Raw genomic sequence first — 10,499 nt, forward strand, 5'->3', positions numbered from 1 at the left:
CTGCTCATTCCTGGCGAGTTTTGGCTGGAGAGCTCTCACAATCCATTTAACAAATATTCGCATGGCATCCGTTGCACATCACACGTTGTGTCCAGCGCCCCATCTTGTACAGACACAGTCCCATCATTGGTGGCTTGTGGTCTATTGGAAAGCATCAGCAAAGGGGAAAAGTGGAGGGGTAGAAGAGGCAGCAACATGGGAAACGGACCTGGTCTGTCAGAGCTCTTGGAGACAGTGATGCCATTTCTGAAACTTACACGTGGGTACATGTGAGCTCGACAAGTAGTGCGGGGAGTGGTTCCCCAACAGGTGGGCCACCGATGGTCAGAGCCTCAAAATAAGATGTCGGTTGGAGGTCGTACGTGAATATTGTACAGCTGGGTGTCAGAGGGTGAACACAAAAGCCCACGAAGCAAGAGCTGGCATGAGAACCACTGTCCCCGTGAGGCACTTCACCTAGCACCATTGTAATTGATTTGTAGCCCAAAGACCCAATCATTTCTCCAAAGCAGATTTTTCCCAAGCTTGACTTCCTAGAACGGTCGGTCAAGTGGGATTGATCACCATCAATTGATGTGCTAGCTCATTAACATTATGCTAGGTTCTTCTGGGGAATCCAGAAAAATCTGTGTACCTACAGGCAGTTTAAATGTCTGATCCATTGGCATTATTCTCTCACCGTCTGATTCCTTATCACCTTCTCAGGATCCACGTGCTTTTTTTTTAAATAACATACTTTCAAAAAATAAAGGACTACTCAAATGTCTTCCCATTTTTCTTTCATTCTAAGAATAGCAAATGTGGACCGTGTTTCCTATGTGACAGACGTTGCCATAAACTCATTAATCCTCAAAGCAACCTAGGAAGTAGGTGTTACTATGTCCCCATTTTACAGGTGAGAAAACAGAGGCAGATGGAGGTTAAATAACTTACACAAGGTCACACTCTTGTGGCATAGCAGGGACTTGCACTGGGCAGTGTAGCTGCAGAAGTCATGCTGCTGACACTAGTAACACCTGACACTTTATTTCACATCATCTGAACACACACAAGTTCAAGGATGTTGAGGTAATGGTGTGAATCATGGCACGACGGCCCCATAATTATGACTCACACCTGCGAGACCTCTGGAAATGCCATCCATCTAGTTGGCTTTCAGATGGCCCTGGACAACCAGTCCAGGTTGAAGTGTTACAAACAACATCACGGTGTCGTGCTTGGTTGATGAAGTCCTCCTCTCCATCTTTAATCGAGGGCTGTAAGGGGGCAAGATTCCTGAGGCTCCTCCCCTCTGAGGCCGGTTGATCCTCCCCCACTCCGCCTCCATCTGCACACAGGAGAAGCATGGTGGAGCAAATTCACCTCAGCCTAATTCCCAGAATGCTCAAAAACCTAGTACAAGAGATTTCTGTTTGAGTCAAAATGCTCTAGGTACCAACACGTTCTTTGTACCAAATTACAGACCCGTTGCTTTTGAGTTTCCCTTCTGATGCTGAATTTATTTTTTTCTGAATGCTGGACCTGAAGCCCATTACTAAGAAGTTGGCTTTCACCCATGTCCTTTGTGGAAACTCTGGTTTACAAATTATATGATAAATGGTAAGAAAAGGAGGAGAAATGAATGGTTGAAACAGGTGCACACGTGATCAAACGTGAATTTCACAGAATGCACTGAGTAAGAGAGTAAGATACTATGCCACCAAATGGAACCACTAATCTGCTGGAGACACTGGTCAGCTCTTGGCATCAGGCTCCAAAACCAACCCCAGCCCTAAACATGCCATATTAACAAAGGAATTTCATCCACTGTATTTTCGACTTGAGCCTGACTTCCCAAGTTTCCAAGAGAATTATTAGGAAAACAGTTTGATAGCAAACACTTTAGGTGCAACTTCTGCATTGAGGAAAAAAAAAATCTAAGCCAATTCAAAGGTGTAAAAATATCAGTCCACGAAATACAGGGTTTTATTAATTCAGTGGCATAATGTAAAGTTTGCCTAACACATAGTATACATGTGAAAAGCAATGAGGGGGGGAGACGCATTTCAAGAAGCCGCTGAGGGTCGGGACCGTTTCTTGTGTCTCAGACATCGGATGTACCTGACACCTCCCTGGCCAGTACCTGCTTCTGGTCCCGAGAGCACAATTTTTCTTTTTCATTTATTAGAACTGTTCTTTATGAATTGTACTCGACATCACGAAACAGGAGACTGGAACATATTTGTACCTCCCTTCCCTTTTCCTGCAGCTTTACAACAAACGGTGTGGCCAGCGCCTCCTGGCCCTGAATGCAGGTGGAGAGTCTTTCGTTTTTTCCCTCCTGTTTATGGGCAGGATGGTGACAAGACACCAGATCTTCTCCTGAGGCATCCCTGCTCCAGGCCTCTGGATATCCCAAAGCCCAATCTGATGACGTGCCTCTAAACATGAAAGTCTTTCCAGGATAAGATCCAACCTCCTCAGCGAGAGGGCCCCCCCTTCTTCACGACCAGCTCCCCCGGCCGCTGGGGGCCTCCTCTCTCCCTGACCCTCTTGGAAGCTTCACTCAGAACCGGCTCTGTTCTCTTCATCTTCGAAGTGCAGCTCACTACACATCTTCCACATGCCTCCCCGACCCACCCTCCTGGCCAAGCACCTATATATAGCTTGCCTCCTTTTGTGGCCTTCTTCCCTGGTGTAGCTGTTGGTTTTCTTCTGTGGCCCTTCCTAGACCTGGAGAGTCAGAATAGCACAGCCGATGCCCCGTGTGTCTGCAGCTCCCTTCCCTGAGCTTGGCACGCACTGGGTGATCAGCAAGGCAGATCTGTGGGCAGTGGAACAGATCAAGTCACCAGCAAGGGACTGGTGACAGAAGACAGAGTGGCTTTGTGTTGTACATGCCTTCAGAGACAGAGGGGGGGCCCCTTGCAGACATGTAAGTGGGAGCCCGGGGGAGTGTTCCTGCCCTCCATTAGCCCACGTTGCACTGCCCACGACCGGGAGGGCTCCCCACAAATGTCCCTCCTTGGTCCTCCTGTACCTTTCTCTTCAACTCCCTGCCCTTCTCTCTTCCAGGGGCCCGAAGCATTCAGGGAGGTTGGCTGGGAATTGAGGGGAGGTTTAGAAAGACACACCAGGGAGGCACGTGACTGTTCTTCCCAGACTGGCATTTCGCGGACGCTGGCCCTAGGAGGCCATGGGCAGAGGCGGCACCATGGGATTGGATCATGTCCTGGAAGAGTCCGCCCTGGCTGTCCATCCCAAAGGGCCGAGCAGAGCTGCAGAACTCAGGAGCCTCAGGAGCCCCTGGACCAGAGAGACCCAGCCAGAGTGGAAGGAAAGAGACCCCCGCAGTCCAGGTAAGCTGAAGGCTGTGTCTGTGGCTCCAGCCTTGGAGAGGGCCTTAATTTATTAGGAAACATTTACCCACACCTTCCACGTGCCGTAGTCCAGGGGCGTGGGAAACATCAGTGAATGAATCAGACAAAGGTCCCTGTCTTCTGGGGCCTTACGCCCCAGCAGAGAAACACAGACAAGTAAAGGAGACACAATAAGTGAAAAAATTAGTCTGTATTAAAATTTTTTTTTTACATTTATTTATTTTTGAGAGACAGAGCACAAGTGGGGGAGGGGCAGAGAGAGAAGGAGTCACAGAATCTGAAGCAGGCTCCAGGCTCCGAGCTGTCAGCACAGAGCCCGACGCGGGGCTCGAACTCACGAACTTCGAGATCATGACCTGAGCCAAAGTCAGATGCTTAACCGACTGAGCCACCCCAAAATGAATCTGTATTTTAGAAGATGATCAGTCCTATGGAAAAAGACAGAACTACAGCAGAATCAAAGGGGAGCTGATGCTTGATACATAGGCAACTCAATGAGTACTCCCCGAGGAACGAATGAATGAATGAATGAACCAATGCCCATGGGCTCGTCAAAGTTGCCTGACATTAAATGCACTGTCCTTACAAGCTTCTGCCTTTATCTACCTTTATTTGTGTCTCCAATGCCCAGCACAGAAGGGATTTAGTAAATGTCAGACAGATAGATTGGACTTGTGCTGTAGGCCCCAGAGGAGGGTTGTTTCATATTCTCAAGTGGACAATGAAGTCTAGACTCCGTCTGGAATTCTAAGTGTCCCCGGGGTCTGTCCTGATCAATTCAGGAGCCCCCGTGCCCCTAGCAGCTTGACGATAAAACACGGCCAGGCCACTATTGGGCACTTTAGATCACCTTCTTATTAATCCATTCCTTCCACCAATATTTCTCATCTCCTTTGGGATTTCAGGCTAGCTCAGGCCCGTCTCTGCATGTATTTTGTCCTTGAAAAAGAAAAAGGAAGGGGCTTTTCCAAGTGGTTCCAGTGATGGTTGGGTACAGGCAGAGGAAGTGGAGATAAATCCTTGCGATCCTACCCGGGGGACAAATTCGTAGCAGGATTAAGAAGAGATCATAGATGTCCTTCGAAAAATGAGGTGTAGATAAGTGTGGGAGATGATTATCGATGACTCCTTGCCGAACTCTCGAGGGCTCCCGAACTGCCTTTGCCTGGTTAGCTCTGCCTCTTAGCTGTTGCTGCAGGAGCCAGAGGATCTGATACGTGGCTGTTGTTTCTCACGACAGGATGTGGCTCAGATTGGTTTGCCCGAGGTCCCCAGACAGCTGGTGACAAGGACAGGCTTGGAACCCACAGTGCTGAGGGTAGACGAGGCCCCCAGAGAAGGTCCCACTGGAGACTGGAGGGCAGGCAGAGGGAACAGGCCTCAGTTTAGGGAGAAGGGGACAGATGGGGACCCCACAAGTTGCCAGGGACTCTGAGTTCTGCATGCAGGATGCAGCGGAGAGCCTGCGGTGGGAGCTTGGGGTGGGGGCCGTCCCTGGCTGGGGGCCAGGCCCCAGTGTAGCTGACCCCCCCTTGCTGAGGTCCTGGGGTCCAGCTGTCCAGCAGGTGAAACACCGGCCACTGAGATTCCCCTGACTCCTCTGAAAGTTCCAAGGGGAAGTCAAAGAAAGGATCCGTTGTGCCATTTACATTAAATGGGAAAGGGCTGCTTCTGACATCTTTCCGTGTGTGTGTGCAGAGATGTGCGTATATGATATACATACATATATAATACGTGATCCCTGTCTTCGTACAAAAAAATCCAGTCTGCTGTAGGATGTAAAGTTAAAACTGCTCTTTGTCCCCACTCCTTGGGCCCGGAGGAAAACCCTCCTAGGGGCGCCTGGCTGGCTCAGTCAGTTAAGTGTCCGATTTCGGCTCAGTTCATGATCTCACGGTTCATGGGTGCGAGTCCTGCATCAGGTTCTCTGCTGTGAGCGTGGAGCCTGCTTTGGATTCTCTGTCTCCCTCTCTCTGCCTCTCTCTCTCAAAAATAAATGAACATTAAAAAAAAGAAGAATGTTAAGAAACTGTCCCTAACACTGATGTCACCTGAGACCTTTTCCTCTATGTGTCCAATTCCTGCCATTGGAATTTCTCTCCATAAAAATTTAAATACCCACAGGAAGTTCCCAGTAAATGGTGGGTCACAATGTTATAAGGATGCCAGCTGAGTCCATGGTGGGTGTGCAGCGGGACTCCGTACGGGCCTGGGGTTAATACAAGGGGGGCAGTTCTGTCGGAAATCTGAAATACACAGTTGTTCACAATGTGGACGAAGAGCCCTGGGGATGGGCACACATGTAGGGGGGGTCCCTTGCTGCCAGCACTGAGGACCTGGCGTTTATCATGAAAGGACTTGATGTATCTACAGGGCTCCAGGACCTGAAGTGGGTCCTCCCCATCAATCACCTTCGGGTGGCAGATGGGGAAATGGGGACCAGCAGGCTGGGAGCTCATGTAAGGTGGCCCACCCTGGGGCAGAGACAGAACCAGGAACCACCCACCTCTCTCCGTGCCTGGGGCCACTGACTGACACCTTTTGGTCTCAGTGCTGTGGCCTTGGAAACGTGGCTGTACAAAACGGTCAAGAAGAAATGCCCTAGATCTATCCCATTCTAGCCAGGCGGGTGAGGGTTGGGGACATTCTGGTGGCTTTAGCTCTCTTTCCCTCTCTAATAGAGATGCTCTATTCTAGTGGGTTCCTTGGAAACAAGAGCCTAGTGCATCAGAATAGCACAGCAACATGGAGGACGTGCTTACTTTCTAGCTGGGATCCAGGCCCTGGCCCTGGAAAAGCTTGATTTGACCTAATGAGGAGGGAGACGAACATACGCTCTCCCCCTCCCAAAGCAACGGTGCGGCCCTGTTACAACCCAGGGAATGATCACCAGCAGCCAGGAAGAATGTCTGGCAGTTGCTACGCCATCAACCTTGAAATTGCTCACAACCAAAGGCTGTGAACTGCAGAGATAAAGCTGTCTGGAAACACGCACGGCCCCACGGATGGCTGCCTATTTAAACTTGTTGCAATTTTTAATTCTTTTTCTTTTCTTTTAGCCGTGTGTTGTTCCTAGCTAAGTGATCTGGACGAGTGCCAGACGCAGCGCTGCTTTGGGGGGAAGCAGGAAAGGCCACGAACTAAATGCTGCTGTTTGCAAAAAGCTTGCTGTGACCTGCCGTGTGGGTGCTGGCTGAGTGTAGACTGAGTTCTGACACTGGGGTGAAGCCAGCCAGGCCCTGGCAGTTGGGTCCTCAGATGCTCCAGCCCTGAGCGGAAGGCTGGGAAGTATTATGGCCGTGCGTCACCTGCACACAACGTGGAGGTGGGCACAACCATGGTGGAAAGTGGATGTGGATTAGTTGAATCGTGGTAAACATCATGCCAGTAACCTGAGTCACTGGGCCGTCCTTCAGGCTGACCTCCTAGATGGATGCCCCTGTCCTCAGCAGACCAAACGTCGTCATATCTGAGGGGACTGCCCAACCTCACACACCCCTCCCTTGGGCCCCTCACCAAGCTTGGTTTCTCTTAGCTCTTACTGTGCATGAATGATCTATTATCTCTCCCCACTAGACTGTAAGTTCCTGAGAGGGGAACACCATGTCTGGTTATTCCATGGAACATAGGTCATGCATAGTTGGTGCTTAACAAATGAAGATTGGGTGAAGAACGCTCCAAGTCATGTACGAAATTCCCGATCCTGTCTTGGCTACCATCTTGTTCGGGTCACAGAAGCTCCTGTCTTCAATCCCCTGCTCCCCCGCAACTGTATGACCACACATGTAGAGCAGGTATCACTTGGTAGAACACAGGTCCAGGATGTAAGACAGTTAGGTCTGCTAAGAGTATTCCATTCTGCTCCCCTCCTTCTTTGGTATTTCCCAAGAAATGTCTCTGCAGTTTACAGCTGATGGCGCATGAATGTGGGGGTCTCTTAAGCTAAAAGGCTGACGGGGTGGCGTCTCTCTGGTACTGGGCGGGTCCATTGTTTCTCTTGGTCCAGCTCAGGAGCATGGCCTCAAGCCAAGAAGCGAGCAGGCTCCTTGAGGACAGAAGGCTAGAGAGACATAAGGTAACTCTAGTCCGTTTCTCCCCCACAGCACTATCGCCATTTTGAGCGGGTGACTCTGTGCTGTGGGACTGTCCTGTGTGTCGCACAAAGTGTAGCGGCCTCCCTGGCCTCCACCAGAACGTACTACTGGCAGCCGCCTCTCCCAAAGCAAATGGCAACGAAGTGTCTCCCGATACTGTCCAATGTCCCCTGGGGTAAAATAATGGCCGGCTGTGAACCAACACTTCAGTTATATGCATGAGTTAATGTTGATGGTGGGGTAGGGGTAGAGCCACTGAGCACCCTTCTTCCTGCCAATGCCCCCTATTTTTATGGGTCCAGCCCTCCTGCCAATGGGATTTTAAGAGCAAGAGTTAGGTTTATCTTTGGTGATTTGAAAATATTTAATAGATTATTGTGATTCCTATATCAGAGCATTCTGGTTTTCTAAACTTTTTACAATTATTGTCCAAGCAACTTTCTTAGCCCAACTGGGGTCTGAGATGGTTAGCATGAGTGTGTCCATCATACGGATGGAAAGACCAAGTCCTGCAAGGGTCGAGAGGCAGTACTAAGGCTATGGCTCCAGGCTCCTATGGCACTGAGGTGGCTACAACACCATAACACAATCCTTCTAGAGCCTAGTTCCACAGAACCATTAACCTTGTTTGCTTCTTCATTTCTTCTTTAACATCTGCATTATTTCATTGGAATCTCCTGCCAGCGATTTAATTATTATCCCCTTGTTGCTTCTACAGATTGGCTACCTAATTAATAGCTGTGTTTCGGGAACACTGCCCCTGGAAAGGGTGTACCGAATCCAGGCCCCGCTGAAGGTTTGGATGGCATGCTTCTTCTATCCCTGAAATAAGCAATTGGATTCAACATGCCTGAATCTCAGAACCAGCTTGGGCAGAGAAAAGCCATTATCTTCAGGAAGGCTGCAGGTGCAGATGTGGGCTCGGGCAGGCAGAGCTGGACCCAGCCGGGAGAGGAGACGGTTAACACAAAATCCATATGGAGACCTGACGAGGTGTTCCAGCTGTTGTAGGTTGGCAGAGATTCACAGCCAGCAATGAGCGAGGAAGTTTGGGGCCCTGGTGGGGCTCCTCTGGAAGGGTAATGACGTCCCTGCTCAGCTTGGGGTTTTACGTGCATCTGTTCGATGGGATGCGTGGGCACTGCCGTTGCCAAGCTGGAAAACAGTAACCCAGGCTGAAAACGTAATAGAACGCACCCTAGGAGAGAGGGTGATGGCTGGGTGTGAGACCAACGGGGTTTTGCAACGGAGGAGAGGAGAGGGGAGCGCGTTGGAGACGGGAGAATGGATGATCAACGGCACATTAACGTATGCGCCAAGCTGAGGTCGCTGTTCGGGAGTCCTTGGAAGCTGCCCAACCGTGGCTCCCACTGACAAGCCCCTCTGCCCCCCCTGCCACACTGGGGGGGGGTGGGATGGGGAGGCTGGGTTTGGGGGGGAACTGCTGGCTCTGAGCGCGCTCCGCCCACGCACCAGGGCAGGCACCTGGCCCCGTGGCTCCCCCCCACCTTCAGTAACAGAGGCAGCTGCGGTGACCGTCGTTTCTCAGGGACTGCTCACACGGTGATGTTATTTCATAAACATAGCGGCCCTCGCGGGCTTTTAGGGTAGGCCGCAACGTTCTTGCCCCAAATGGGCCCTACTGGGGAGCACATCATGTCCTCTGGAGCGTTTCCTGAGGTTGCCATAACAAAGTACTGCCGAAGGGGTGACTTCAAACAACAGAAATGTATTCTGTCGCAGCTCTGGAGGCCGGCAGTCCCAACGTCACGGGCCCGTCCCTTCCGCCCTGCGCTGCTGAGGCCCGTGATGAAGAAGGGTGTGAACTGGTCCCTGTGAGGAAGGCCCCTCGGTCTCCGTCGGTGGGCTTTCTTGTTTGAGGAAGGGGAGACGGGAGAATGGCTCACAGCGATGCAGGGCCTCAGTGAGGGGGCGGCCTGGCTGTCTCAGTCCCGGGCCCCTGGACGCTTTCCTCCAGGTCTTGAGGTTGACTTCGCATGACAGTCACTGAGTGTGTGCCCTGCGGAGGGGTTTCCAGAGTCTTGTCTCAGCGTCTGTCACAGGTAATGGCACCCAGGTGTGCTTGGGCCGGCTCTGTGGGCTGGGCTTCTCGAGCAGCTTTCCTCCTACAACGGTTGCCCCACTTGACAGATGAGAAAACCAAGGCCCAGGGAGCTCAGGAAGTTTGCTCCAGCTCAGTGGCAGAGCTAGTAAGTAGGCGAGCCAGGATGCAGCAGCCCCAGGTGGTCAGCCCCTGAGCCCACTCTCCTCCCCTCCCCTCACACAGCCTCCAGCAAGGTGCAGGCGACTCTAGCGAGTGGATGTGCACCTGTGAGTGTGTCTGTGAGTGTGCATTTGCAAGTGTCTGTGAGTGTGCATCTATGTGCGTGTCTGCGAGTGTACATGCGTCTGAGTGTGAGGCTGTGAGACTGTGCCTCTGTGAGTGAGTGTGCATCTGTGTGTGTGTCTGTGAGCGTGTCTTCTGAGTCTCTCCATTCCTGCAGTCGTAGGCCATATTTCACATAGAGAGTAGACAGTGAAGGCTGAATCAAAATTAAGTCATTATCGTATGAATGAGGCTAGTTCTATAATTTATCATCGCCATAGATTTTCTATATTTCAAGTGAAGATAATAGAATTTTCTGCCTTAAGTATGAGATGGGAAATGTAAATCTTGGGTCGGGTGAAATGCACTTGCTGAGGAATCTGGACAGGACGGGAAACCGCCATCTGTAGTCCCAGTGTTCTGCAGTTGTATTTTGGGTCTGGATGGAATAAGATAATTTTGAACCTTCGTGCCTTCTCACTTCTCCCTGACGCTTCAGCTCCCAGGGTCCTGTGGCCTCAGACCATGGGGATGCCAATGCAGAGCAAGCATGGACTCATCAAGTTTCACCACAAATCCCACATCCCAGGAGCCCTTTTATAGTGTCTGTCTGCTGCCTCATGAGAGAAATCTCTCTCCACTCAGCCCCAACCTTATTTTCCTAAGTAGGTTTCTGTGAAAGAACTTTCCATGTGGTACTGTTCACAACATGAAGTGTAA

General features: G+C 50.9%; 1 long non-coding RNA gene across 1 annotated transcript; it reads left to right on the forward strand.

Annotated features, from left to right (window-relative positions):
* Positions 1-2,765: 2,765 nt before the first annotated feature.
* Positions 2,766-9,823, forward strand: LOC113603665 (uncharacterized). The gene is made up of 3 exons (XR_003425338.2): positions 2,766-3,338; positions 6,419-6,684; positions 8,172-9,823. It is a non-coding gene; the product is annotated as an uncharacterized LOC113603665 (long non-coding RNA).
* Positions 9,824-10,499: the final 676 nt, after the last annotated feature.

Source organism: Acinonyx jubatus, chromosome A1, assembly GCF_027475565.1.
Source record: "Acinonyx jubatus isolate Ajub_Pintada_27869175 chromosome A1, VMU_Ajub_asm_v1.0, whole genome shotgun sequence".
Lineage (NCBI taxonomy): Eukaryota > Metazoa > Chordata > Mammalia > Carnivora > Felidae > Acinonyx > Acinonyx jubatus.